This window comes from Magnolia sinica, chromosome 4 (genome assembly GCF_029962835.1).
Source record: "Magnolia sinica isolate HGM2019 chromosome 4, MsV1, whole genome shotgun sequence".
NCBI classification, from domain to species: domain Eukaryota; kingdom Viridiplantae; phylum Streptophyta; class Magnoliopsida; order Magnoliales; family Magnoliaceae; genus Magnolia; species Magnolia sinica.
In genome coordinates this window covers 42,503,365-42,515,430 of record NC_080576.1, presented here as the reverse complement: position 1 = coordinate 42,515,430, position 12,066 = coordinate 42,503,365, and the positions used below count along the sequence as shown (strand labels likewise).

The 12,066-nt window shown below is 35.6% G+C and overlaps 2 long non-coding RNA genes across 2 annotated transcripts; both read left to right on the top strand.

The window, feature by feature from the left end:
• The first annotated feature begins 6,706 nt into the window (after nt 1-6,706).
• Nucleotides 6,707-8,290, top strand: LOC131243063 (uncharacterized). The gene is made up of 3 exons (XR_009169830.1): nt 6,707-7,310; nt 7,680-7,773; nt 7,974-8,290. It is a non-coding gene; the product is annotated as an uncharacterized LOC131243063 (long non-coding RNA).
• A 1,280-nt stretch (nt 8,291-9,570) lies between these two features.
• LOC131243064 (uncharacterized) lies at nt 9,571-10,624 on the top strand. Its single transcript, XR_009169831.1, has 2 exons — nt 9,571-10,248; nt 10,338-10,624. It is a non-coding gene; the product is annotated as an uncharacterized LOC131243064 (long non-coding RNA).
• Nucleotides 10,625-12,066: the final 1,442 nt, after the last annotated feature.

The window sequence follows — 12,066 nt, the reverse complement described above, 5'->3', positions numbered from 1 at the left end:
AAAAATCCAATTTGCTAATATTTCTGAATAAATGAAATGTCTAGACATAGGCATAAAAGTATCTAAATTTATTTTTTCAAAATTGACACTGCGAAACATCCATTCCAGCAACTGGTTTGTAAAATAAAATAAAATTTCAGCATAATCTTATATTTCCCTTGAAAGACCAAACAACTCATGGGTTTGCAAAGTTTCAAACTATTTCACAGCACTGTATGTATGTATAAACATTATGCTATCATCATTCATCATCACATTATCATTATAGTGATGTCCTGAATTCTATTTTACCAATCACATTTGAAATAAGAATATGTATGGTTGCCATCAGAAGTTCTATGGACGGCTTCCTTCTGGGCATGAAGCCTGCTTGAGTTTGGGACTGCCTGGCTCATTGCTTCCTAGAAGTGATTATGAACTTATACACCATAAAATAGGACCATTAGATATTTTAAGTTCTCAATCATCCAATAAATATCGAATAATCCAATGATCAGACAATTAAATAAGCATCCTGATACATCTAAAATGAAACACAATTAGGCCAGTTTACTTTAAATTACGTATATGCCACGCATTCAATTTTTAAGTGTTTGTGCATCGTCCATCACACTCTGATACCTCTAACACATGGCAGCTTGGCATGCGTGCAAGATATCCAAGCCACTCATTATGTGGGTTCCACAAGGTGGATGCCTAAAATCAGACCAACTTAATAATCGGGTAAATGTGCGTGTATGTTGAATGAAGGCCTTTTATGCTCTTAACATTGTAACTTGGTAAGAGTTAAGGTGATGAGATCTTTCATAAAAAAAAGTGAAGGACATTGAGTCTGGGAGGCAAGCAAGGAAACAAAGAGTTGTATAGGTCTCATGAGAAATAAGAACCACTAACATTTATCATAGTTAACCACAATTCACAGACACATAACTCACAGACATATTTGATGATATTATCATAAATTGTTGTGGAAATTTGTGAGAGAGAGATGCTACAATAAGATGTCATTCCATTCTGCATATTAACAACAACATCTACTGGTCTATACTTCATATTTGACTCATGCCATTCATAGTGCAGATATCTATGAGAAAGAATTCTGATAAAGTCAAGGAAACCTTCAAATCCATATGTGATTAATGAGAGAAGCATTTCCCTGGATTTGCCTTTTTGAAATGTTATATTCCCTATCTTTTTTACTCTCAATCCTAGGGTTCATGTCTAAATCGTATTTGTTGAGTGGTCCATGAATGATGCAATTGTATGAAATGACAAAATGCTTATTTCAGCAGCCTCATGTTATTTGTGATAGAAAGGGTTGATTCCCTTCACTAAAGCTGATATGTCTGACAGGTCTGGATTCAGATTGAAATCAGTGAACTCGTTGTTAAAATCAGTTTTGATATATTTCGTCTTCTTGGAATTTGAACTATACGATATCAAATGTGGGTAGACCCAAATGAAAAATCTGTCACAGAAGAAGAAGAAGAAGAACAGAGCTGCGGATGTTGCTAATGTCGCATGAAGGTGGGAATGTTAGCATTCACCATACAATACATAGATCCATACATCCATACATATACAGCAGAACAGAGCTCCGAGAACCACATAGAGAGAGAGAGATAGAGAGACGAACCTTGTCTTCTACTTTCTTCTTTTTCTTCCTCTACTTGAAGGGCTTAAGATAGAAAGGGAAAGGAGATCGGGACGAAGGTCGAGAGAGAGAGAGAGAGAGAGAGAGAGAGAGAGGAATAGGGAGCAGAGATCGGGCGGGTGAGAGAGGGAATAAGGGAACGGAGAAAGGGAGAGATAGGTTTAGGTTTTTCTGGGCGCGCGCTCAAATTTTGGGCATGAATTAGGCGGAGACAGATTGGGTACTCACCCGCCATGTGGCTGATGATCGGTGCTCTGTGGGCCCACCATGATGTGTGTTTCATCGATTCCGTTCATCCATTTTTACATATCATTTTAGGGATTGTTACAAAAAATGATAGGGATATAAATCTTAGGTGGACCACACCACAGGAAAACAATAATGGTTAGATATCCACCATTAAAATCCTCTTAAGGCCCACTGTACTGTTTATTTGACATCCAATCTGTTGATTAGGTCATGAAGACCCAGATGAAGGGAAAAAATAAATATCAATCCAAAACTTTTATAATCCCCAAACGTTTTTTATGGCCAATGTTCAGTCTACACTGTTTCTTGTAATGTGGTCCACTTGAGATTGAGTTGTACCTCATTTTTTCTTGTAATGTTCATTCAACATTGTTTCTTGTAATGGTGGGGCCCACAGAGCACCGATGGCTGGTGGCAGGGGATCAAGTCATAAAATGATACGTAAAAAATGAAATCCATTTTATTACATCTATATACGGTAGTATGCAAAAATTGAGGTAGGTCCACGGCTCCAGTAAGCCACACCAAAGGAAGCATTAGTGATAATGATGCACATAGTTAAGACCTTTGGAAGGGCCACCATGATGGTCTGTTCAACACACCGACCTATTCATAAGGTCATGTAGACCCAGATGAAATGAAAACACCAATATCAACTTGATCAGAAACTTCTACAGGTCCCAGCAAGTTTTTAATGGTAAGCATTCAATCCCTACTTTGTGGTCAACTTAAGCATTAGTTCCAACTCATTATATTGGGCTAGCTAAAATGTGATTCACATATTCAACCCACTCATTATGTGTGTCCCACTTGGATGAGGGGTCAGGCCAAGTTTCAGTCACATCCAAAACTCATGTAGGCCCCATCAAGTGCTTTTATATTTTTTAGGATGTCTTCACATAGTTTTAAATGTTATGGCCCACTTGAGTTTCGTTTATCGATGATTTTTGATATATCTCATAACCTAAAGGGGACACATCAAATCCACGATATTGATGTTCGACACACATCATGATGGGCCCCACAAAACTTACTAACTTCAATTCTTCAAAGAAAAAGATGCACAAAGAATGGACACGGATTAGGTGGATCCCTGACTGTGGGGCCCACCACTCCCCATAGTCAAGGATCCACCAAAGCCCCATTTACATAGAATGAGATTTTGTAAAGATTATCAAGTCAAGTTAGTCCTTGAGAAAATCACTAGCAGCTTCCTTAAGTAAAAAAAGTACACATATCAGGCAATTAGGGCATCTATGCCCCACGTGACAAAAAATTCTAATCACTGTATGTGTACTACATTTAAGACAATTAGTCATTTATGCTGAAGAGAGTTGGGCCCTAGCCTAACACTTAAGATGAACCATACATGTCTATGGTGGTACCTCAAATTGTGTCCCTCACCAAACTCGGTGATGTGGTGTTTTCAATTCCTATCATAAATATGAAATGAAAATGTTTGGGAAACCATAGTATTTCTGGACATATAATCATTATCCAATAATAATGCTAATTTCCATTAATGCAAATGTAATCATTATATTCCCATTGTTTCATGTGGTATAATCCACTTGAGCTCTGGATTTGCTTCAATTTTGGTGTCAATCCCATAAAGAAGCTGGAAAAATGGATGGACGACATGGATAAATCATATACATTCATTGCAACTAAGTTTACTCGGTACGATAAAAGATCTAATTTCATTGTCAATAGGTTGGATGGTAAATAGGATTCATTAGCTCAACAAGTTTTCAATCCATAATCTCTAAATTCTGCAATTTTTTGCCTTGATGAGCCCAGCAATTTTCAATCTATGTATGTGGAGCTAATGAATCTTTTGCAGGCTTGTTTCATTGTCTAAAGAGAAAAGCGCACACCATACAATCTGTTGGTTAATAGTATCTTCTCAGTGCAATCTGTTGGTTATGCTCCTTTGGTACTTGGGTCAACAATTTGGACAGTTCAGATTGCTATACAACTATGCCATGCATGCAGTTGAAGAAGAGCCACTCCCATTTTAAATGGTGCAGAAACTAACTTGGAGGTGTAGCCTATGTTTCTAAGTACTTATATTTGTATTCCCTATTATCTTTTCTTCATTAAAATATATCTTTGTGGGTGGATTCACTTTTTAAGGAGAGGGCCTTAGATAGGAATGATTGGCAATACATGATTTGTAAAGGTGACTCCAAATAGTTGGGACAAGGACATGATGATGATTGGACTGGTTGCTGGTCAAATGGTTAATTTTTCTAGGGATGTTTTTTGTATCATGTTTTATTTTAGGACTGGTTCCTTGTTTTAATTATTTATTTTTTTAGTCACTAGAATTTAATTTTTTGTCTAGATTAGTGGTCTGTTTTATCCACTTGCTTGGATGCTAACCATACACAACTTCCTTAACACATGATGCCACTACAAGAAAGTAGGGCTTGAGCCTCAATTTTTTAGCCTCGGTTCAAAAAAAGGAGGCTAAATGTGGCTTTTAGCCTTGGTTGTAAAGGAACGGATGTTAAAAATTCATTTTTTTGCCTCGATTGGTGAGAAATTGAGGCCAAAAGTCTGCCCTTTAATGTTTTGTCTAGATTAGCAATCTGTTTTATCCACTTGCTTGGATGCTAACCATACAGAACTTCCTTAACACACGATGCCACTACAAGAAAGTAGGCCTTTAGCCTCAATTTTTTAGCCTCGATTCAAAAAAAGGAGGCTAAATGTGGCTTTTAGCCTCGGTTCTAAAGGAACAGATGTTAAAAATTCATTTTTTTGCCTCGGTTGGTGAGAAACTGAGGCCAAAAGTCTGCCCTTTTGCCTCAGTTGGTGAGCAACTGAGGCTAAAAGTTTGCCCTTTTTCCTCGGTTGGTGAGAATCCGAGGCTAAAAGTCTGCCATTTTGTTTCGATTGGTGAGGAACTGAGGCCAAAAGTCTACCCTTTTGCCTTAGTTGGTGACAAATTGAAGTCAAAAGTCTCCCATTTTGCCTCGGTTGGTGAAAAACTGAGGCAAAAAATCTACCCTTTTGCCTCGGTTGGTTAGAAACTGAGGTTAAAAGTCTGCCCTTAGTGATTTGAAATGTCCAAATCGGTTTAACTGAAAAGTTTTGGTGATTAATCTTGATCGTCCATCTCAGTACTCATCAGCTGAAGTGCCCGGTCATCAAAAACCATTTGGACTAGGTGATTAATCTTGACCGTCCATCTCACTACCAAAGAAAGGAGCAAAGGTTGCAAAATACGAGTAAAGATATGTAGCTTTATTGATACGTCTTTAAACCGTAGATAAAAGACATCAAATCCGTAGCTAAAATTCCATTACAGAAAAAAACAAAATCGGTCTATTTCATTCTCGCGGTTGGCTATTCCCATTCCAACGAAGAGGTCTGCATTCGCTCCCTCCCACTAACCCCTTTCTAAAATCATTCAAATCTACAAGCCCTAACCCTAGAATCAACCCAATTTCACTCCATCTTCTTACCAAATCCCTCTACATCACCTCAATCCATGGACTCTCAACTCTTCCCAGCCCTGGATCACCAAAATCCATCTCATTTTCGCCATCGGTTCGCGGTTCCTTATCCCAAGCCCAATCTCTAAACAAGAAATGTCATGATCAGAGCAAGCTCCATCCCGAAAAGCGCCAGCAAGAGCACCAAATCGATCAGCCTATTGTAGATGTTGTAGCTTGGATCTCTATTCGGGCTTTGGTTTTCCCCTTCTATCTCTCTCTCATTTTCCCTCTCCCTATCTGACTCTCGATCTGCAATCCTTACACTGCATCCACCAACTTCTGACACCCTACCGCATCTCCGGTCATCAACAGCAATAGACGTTGTTGAGCTCCAACCTATTGCCAATCTGAAGAGGTGATGTTGCCTTTTGATTTGTCTGTTCATTTTGGTTTTGAATCTCTGTTTTTGAGAAAATCTGATGTTATTAGTGTAGGATAATGTGAGTAATGGTTTCAAACGTCACATTTTTAAAGGATTTTTTCCCGTGATATTGTTGATTTGGCTTTTAAAGTTAGTGTTTCTATTCTCTGAGTATGGATTCTAAGGAATAGCTCTTGATTTTCTTCGTTTCAGTTCAAATTTGGCTTTTGATTCTTTTGCATGGTGCGGATTTGAACCTTTTGCTGTAGATTTTTTTATGACTTGACACCATCTGTTTATGGATATTTTATAAGATCTTTAAAAAAGTCCCTATTTTTGTAGGATTATTTGTAAATTTTACTTTGAAACTTGACATTTTACATGAAAAGTAAGCTTGGGATGTTTCTCCTTGGAGATTTCTTTTTCTTCGAGAGTTTTTTTAACGGTTTTTTAGGTTCTGATGCATCAGGACATATGGCGTCTGATGTTTCTAGTCTCTATAGGAGTGGGCACTATGGTTTACTTATTGCACCGTGGATGGATGATTCCCCAAGCTTCCTAGATTGTAAGGATCCTAATCACTTGACCTGCAAATTGTTATGGGAAAAAAAATGCAGATGTTGACTTGTTATAACATCAAGTGAAAATTTGGTGTGCCCGAGGAAGTCTTGGTGATTGTATAAGTCTTGGTATTAATGGTTATTTGTGAGACCGGTTATGCTTATGCCCTATAGTGCATTTGATGACACAATGCACTTTCATTTCAGGTCATGGTTACTTGAAGTCCCTTTCCTACTTGAAGACCCCATCTTGCTCCTGCCACCAAGCATGCTATCATGATTCTACCATTTCTACCTTTAACTTTAGTAGATTCATGGAATCTAGATGTCATCAAGCATCTAAATCCTCAGAAACAAAGTGGCTAAATAAGTTTATTCTGTGTAATAAGTTGTCTTCACCATCATAGTCTTTTCCTAGCTGTTTGCGGTTGTCTTTGTAACTCATATTTTACATTAAATACAAACCTTAGGGCTTCTTCTTTTTTTTTTTTTGGTAAACAGAGGTTGAATAGCATGTGAAACAGTTGATACATACCAAATCAATTACAATCCCCAATAGATTTGATGGATTATCATCTGAATATCTTTCATTTTTGCCTATTTACAAATGAGTTTGTTTAGCTAATGTCAGGACGCGGGATCACCAATCTCACTAATTGGAGTCTACATAGAGAGATGGTCTGATGATACGAATTATCTATGTTTTGTTCTGGATGCTATGTTTAATGGGCCACTATAAGAAACTTTTACTGAAATCTTCCCCATGTGTAGATGAATCATGAATGTAGGGCATTCAAATGAAAATTTTCAACCATACAACACAAAAATAAAATGGTCCGAGATCATCCTTGAAGTTTGATTATTGGATGCATGTCAGTGCTGATCTTGAGCATGAAGGAAAGCAAACAGAAAAACAGGCCGGCTATTGTACTTCCGCATAGCCTTACAAAACCAAGGAATGGGTGCGGCCATTACTCGAGGTAAAAGTCAAACACTGCTATGAATTTTCTCATCTCTTTGCCATTATACAGAATTCACAACACCATGGACTAGAAATGAAATGCAATTGCAATTTGAGAGCTACTTCCTCATATGATTAGTAGGCAACACAATATCATTTGATAATTTCCATTGATTGAACTGAATGTTCACAATTTAGTTTAATTGTGTATCCAAACAAGCTCTTGATCTTTTAATTCAGATAGTACTGTTCTATGAATACCTATTGAGCAAGAGCTTAGATTTCTTCATCTTTGGTTTGTCTATATAACCATAAGAAACTTTCAATTCAAGCTTATGTTTGGATTAGCATGACTAATGATTTGATACATTTGGATGGAAACATGAAGATGAAAAATGAAGCAAGTTGCTAGATTGGGAGAAGCACTTCAACTTCATCTTAGGGATAGATGGAGGCCTTCTGTATCTTCACCAAGATTTGAGGTTGATACTTGAGCCATTGCAATATAATTTCTACAAATAGCTTTAGATCAAGATCTAAATTAATGATAGTTTTTGTTTTATTTGTTGTATTTGATTTTTTATTGTATTTGATTTTTCGAAGTTTATTGATTTGATTTTATCTTTCCTCTCAGTTATTGTCATTGATTTTTTTTAGAGACTAAATCCAAATCTTATTTCAGGTAATTCATTGAGAACTCGGAGGTTTGTTGGCTAGTTTCGAAGCTTCGGATTCAACTATAGTAATCATTTCAGGCAGTTTAATCCAAACTAAAAATTTTGTTCTCTTTCAATTGGATTGGTTTGGATTCGATTGAAAATTTCTTTTTGGCTTCATGTCGGCTTGTTTGCATGATGCGAATTACTTGCAATTTTTTATTTTTTATTTTAGATTTAGTATGTTGGTTGATTTATGAAATATTTAGTAAGGGGTTAAATAAAAGGCTAAAAAATGCTATAAAGCATGTAATAACCATTATAACTGAAACAGTCAATGGAAATACCCTTTAAATAACAACCATTTTCTTCCAAAATAACAGCCATTATTTTCTCAACAGTACAAGTTACATAATAGAGAATAATATATGCTTAATATATATATAACAAAATGTGTTATGCTAGCTATTCTCTTGCATTTTTGTTCATGTAATATTCATTGATTTTTCCATTTTAGTCACTAAATTGATTGTAGGGATCTTATATATATATATATATATATATATATATCTATATATATATATATAGAGAGAGAGAGAGAGAGAGAGAGAGAGAGAGAGAGAGAGAGAGAGAGAGAGAGAGAGAGAGAGAGAGAGAGAGAGAGAGAGAGAGAGAGAGAGAGAGAGAGAGAGAGAGAGAGAGAGAGAGAGAGAGAGAGAGAGAGAGAGAGAGAGAGAGAGAGAGAGAGAGAGAGAGAGAGAGAGAGAGAGAGAGAGAGAGAGATTTTCCCCTTCTTTTGGAAGTTATGTTCTGTATTTTCTTGTTGCCTTTGAGTGATTTAAAGCTTTGGGTCAAGCGAATGTGTTTTTCAGTATGACAAGAATCTTGATGCTTCTGAATTTGAATTATTTGCTGGTTCTGTATTGCAAATCAAGTTTCACTTCTATTTTCGTCAGAGCCACCATTAGAATAATATAATAATATCTAAATCCACACTTTTTTGTTTCTTACAATGGGCTCTATTTTCATGGTCCCTAGATCATGCACATAAAGCATTAATCTTCCTTTGATATTTGGCATAAATATCACTGATCTTGGAGATCCATCTAATGATGCAGCCTGTCCAATATTCATCTGATCCATATGTTTTACTTCTGAATCCTCTGCATTCAACAAATGACATCAAATTATGAAAAACTGCTGCAACCATGCACCCTATTTGCATCATCATAGCCATTATTACAAATATCACCATGATTTGGAAAATCTTGTGGTATTATTGAAAATCTGATTAAATGATGTTATTATGATAATATAGTTAGATTTTTATATATCAGTGGTATTTTTATTTTTTATTTTTTATTTTGTGATTTTGTTATGAAATTATTGTGATTTTAACAGAAATTATTTAGAAGTAATATTATAATGAGATTCTCAGCAATATTTTCCTGATAATATTGTTTGGTGGTGGAAATCCTACGAACCACCAACATCTCAATCACAATGGTCCATGCATATCGTGCCACACACACACACATATATGGTGGTGGATCTACATGCAAATACTATCTACTCTTTGTTATAATTACTCAATTCAAATATAGAATTAGAACCACGCCCCCCCCCCCCCCCCAAAACAAAAAAAGAAGAAAGATTTATTATGAAAATCAGTGGCAGAAAATTAAGGATTTGGTTTAGCCACACAAACACTAATTGAAATGAGAAAAAATGGTTGTTTTCATCCACAAATTAACTTATTAAGAAAGCTCATCATTTTTTTTTTCTTCGATTGGGGTTGAATCTTCTCTTTTGATCTACTTTGACTAATTGGAAATTCAATCGCCCATCCCGCCATTCTCACTATCTAGAAAGGTGGCAATCCTGTGACCGGAGAACCGCATCGACATCTCATTTTATCAAGTATCTCATTTCTTTTCAATTGTTGGAATGCCAGTTGCTAGCATAAATTGAGATTCGTAGTTGTTCATCAGGTGGGCCACACGAAGGATGCAGTCCAACTAAAAAATTAGGCTAGTTTACATTTCAAGTAGGTTACACCGGCATGAAAAATGGACAACTAAAAATGAATAAGAATCTGACATGTTTTATTATACACATTGTATATAGGTTTTTCTACAGGCATTTGTTTTTAAAGTAATATATTTATCATATATCAGTTTGTTATTCATTTAAATCGACAAAATTTTATCTTTAGCAATTTTGTTATTATATGCTTTCTTATTACAATACAACTTGCTGCAACTCCCATGGCAATTTCACTAGTGAAATCTGCAAAGAACGGTTCATACTTTTTGTGCCCGTTTTATTTATTTTTCTGTTGATTTTTATTATTGAGAATTGGTTAGAGCATTAAGTTTGGCGATTTTCAGGAAAGAGGCATCTAGAGGAGTCCTATTGAGAAACAATTTGCTGCCAAAAAGCTGAAGAGAGAAGTAAAGGAAACAGTTGAGAAGTAGAAGAGTGGCAAGAAGTCAAAAGCTTCTTTTGAGGTGGCACCAGAGAAGAAGCCTGAAACTAGCAGTTCTGAGGATGTATCTTCGTCTGAGTCGGAAAAAGAGGTTTGCTCGATTGAAGCAGATTGTGTTTTCCTTTATGCCAAAGTAGATGATCTATGGTTGGGGGCTTTTTGATGAGGGAAAGAAAATGTTCAGTAGTATTTCTCTTGCTGCTGGGTTTGCCTTGCAAATACAATACTTATCAACAACTAGTGCCCTAAACCTAAACCTATACCTAATCCTAATCTCAACTCCCTAACCTAAACCTAAACCTAAACTTGAAAACCCAAACCTAAACCCGATCCTGAACCTAATTTCCTAAACATAAACCTTAACCTATTCTCAATTCCCTAAAGCTATAACCTAAAATCTAAACCTAAACTTAAAACCTAAATGTATTATCAAATCCCTAAACCTGAACCTACACCTAATTTTAATCTCAAGTCCTACACCTAAACCTAAACCTAAACTTGAAAACCCAAACCTAAACCCGATCCCGAGCCCGAACCCAAATCCGATTTCTTAAACCTAAACCTTAACCTATTCTCAATTCCTTAAAGCTATAACTTATAACTTTAACCTATAACATAAACATAAACTTAAACTTATAACCTTAACCTAAACCAAAACCTATGAGCTAAACCTTAACCTATAACCTATAACCTAAACTTATATCCTATAACCTGACATTAACCTTAACCTAAACCTAAAGCCTAAACCTTAACCTATAACCTAAAACTTAAACCTAAACCTAAAACCTAAATGTATTCTCAAATCCCAAAACCTAAACCTAAACCTAAACCTACACCTAATCCTAATCTCAACTCCCTAACCTAAACTTAAACCTAAACTTGAAAACCCAAACCTAAACTCGATCCCGAACCCGATTTCCTAAACCTAAACCTTAACCTATTTTCAATTCCCTAACGCTATGAATAATTTTTTGTATTATATTTATGATGTTAAACTTATATGTATTTATGCGTGAATGAATGTCATGTGGATAATTGTTTGTGTTTGGATGGATGTAGTTTATGTTTGGATGAATGTAGTTTATGTTTGGATGGATTTACGTAGTTTGGGTTTAGATGGATGTGAATGTGAATATGATGAAATATATTATATAACAGGTGTATATCAGGAAGAGTATGATGAACTATATTGTAAGAGGTGTATATCAGGAATTTTGAGCTGGAAATTTTTTTTTTTGAAAAAAAGACTTTTACCTACGAAATATTTTGTAGGTAAAGAAAATTCTAAGAAATGTTTTTACCTACGACAATTTTTATGGGCAAAAGTCTCCTTATTTCAAACTTAATCTAAATATTATATTTTACACGTTTTTTTCCTACGAAAATTTCTTAGGTAAAGGCCTCAACTACGTTTGAAAGTTAAGTTAGAGATTATATTTTTACTTACGATCTACATGTTTTTTACCAATGAAAATTTTCGTAGGTAAAGGCCTCAACTACGTTTGAAAGTTAAGTTAGAGATTATATTTTTACTTACGATCTATTGCATAGGTAAAAGTCCCTTACACGTTTTTTTTCGCTACAAAATCTTTCGTAGGTAAAAGTCTCATCTTTAAGTTAAATATTATATT